This window comes from Pan troglodytes, chromosome 4 (genome assembly GCF_028858775.2).
Source record: "Pan troglodytes isolate AG18354 chromosome 4, NHGRI_mPanTro3-v2.0_pri, whole genome shotgun sequence".
Taxonomy (NCBI): domain Eukaryota; kingdom Metazoa; phylum Chordata; class Mammalia; order Primates; family Hominidae; genus Pan; species Pan troglodytes.
The window spans coordinates 36828727-36830576 of NC_072402.2; the positions used below are offsets into that span (position 1 = coordinate 36828727).

Genomic DNA, 1850 nt, shown 5'->3' on the forward strand with positions numbered 1-1850 from the left:
CACCACACCTGGCCAGAAAGTTTTCTTCTATTCTTTTTGTTGTTGTTGAGACAGTGTCTCACTCTGTCTTCCAGGCTGGAGTGCAATGGCACGAGCACAGCCCACTGAAGCCTCAACCTCCCGGGTCAAGCAATCCTCCCACCTCAGCCTTTCTAGTAGCTGGGACTATAGGTGTGCACCATCACGCCTGGCTAATCTTTGTATTTTTTGTAGAGATGGGGTTTTGCCATAGGCTGTTTTCTTCTGTTCTATGGTTCTCATAATACTACTTTGTAACAAACCATTCTAAGATTTAAAGTGATGCAAAAACAATGATTTATTATTGTTTCTCTTGTCTCTGTAGGGCTTGGTTGGTGGTTCTGGGCTTGCTTGGGTGGTTCTCACTTGGGGCTTGACCAGGCTGGACATCCAATATGGCTTCTCCACTCATGTGTCTGGTGCTTCTGTGCTCCTCCATATGGCCTCTCTCTCCCACAGAGTAACTTGTAGCATATATTGAGATAATCATATTTTTCTTCATTAATCTGTTAATGTTGACAGAATTTAACGCGCTGGTTGTTTACTAGGGTGTGCCCTTTGTTGAAAAGAATAGGAGGGAGTGGAGAGGGAAGATGAAGACATCATGCTGTGATGGGGGCCCAATAGCCCTGACTCCATGGGGAGCTATGGAGCTAAGTTGCTCCTACAGTGGGCTAGGTGTCTATGCATTCGCCCAGTCATGGGATGTGGGTTGTCCTTGGAAGGGTCAACCTTGGGTGAAACTGAGATGATTCTCTAAAGGGACTGAAAGCTGGATGAACGTTGTACACTGACAGCACTCTCAGCAGTTGAGGCAACAAGCCTTTCCTTGAAAGAGGATCTGGGCTGTGCCTCTTCATGTCTGCCATAAGGTTCATAGTATTATTATTATTAAGTCAATAAATTTTCATTTAAGAAATTTCATGTTGAGGTTCCTTCCACTGTCCATCAAGGAACTAAAGTTCCTTTAAAGAGTTGGAGTCAAAAGTTATCTTCAATAGATTTATCTTCAAATTAGCCATTTTTAATAGAAGTGATGCTTAATCCAGTTATCCTGTCATACCATAATTCTTTTATTTTGGCTTCTTTCATCTCCTTTTAATATGGATATATTCACGAAGGCTTCAAAATTCACCTATGGAAAAAATCAATAATCTTTGGGATCTAATTTCTACAACCAATTTACTTTAGGGTAATTTTTAGAGTAGGTGGATCTTCCTGGTTCTCAATTTGACACCCTCTCTAAACATGTGTTCAATCATACTCATTTCTAAGCTATCACACTCAAGAATAATAGTACAGATCTGTGGAATATGCCAATATCTACAGTAAAAGATACATTATTAGGTCTTTCATAATTTTAGCAACTGTCTTGTAGTTCCTTCCCACAGACCTAACTAATAGTCCTGTGAGTAAAGCAAAACCACAGAGTTAGTCTATGAGGAGTTTCCAACAACATGCAGCTACAGGAAAAGCCCCATTGGAATAGACCTCCACCAATAATAATATTATCTATAATAGTAAAAATCTGGAAACAACCTCAATCTCCATCATATAGTAATCAATAAATGTATATAGGATAGTCCCTCCAATAAAAAAATACAGAAAAAATGAATGAACTAATATGACGTCTGTGAAAAACTAAATTTACCATCTTTCAACATGGTTAATTCTCAGAAACATGATGTTAAGTGACCAAAAAAAAAAAAAAAAGAGAACAACCACAAACAGAAAAAAGCATGTAGGCAGGGCGTGGTGGCTCATGCCTGTAATGTCAGCACTGTTGGGGGCACTGAGGAGGGAGGATCCCTTGAACTGAGGAGTTTGAGACC

At 39.9% G+C, this 1850-nt stretch overlaps 1 non-coding gene across 1 annotated transcript; it reads right to left on the reverse strand.

The window, feature by feature from the left end:
- Window positions 1-1383: 1383 nt before the first annotated feature.
- On the reverse strand, window positions 1384-1515 carry LOC112209347 (small nucleolar RNA SNORA18). Its single transcript, XR_002944088.1, has one exon. It is a non-coding gene; the product is annotated as a small nucleolar RNA SNORA18 (small nucleolar RNA).
- Window positions 1516-1850: the final 335 nt, after the last annotated feature.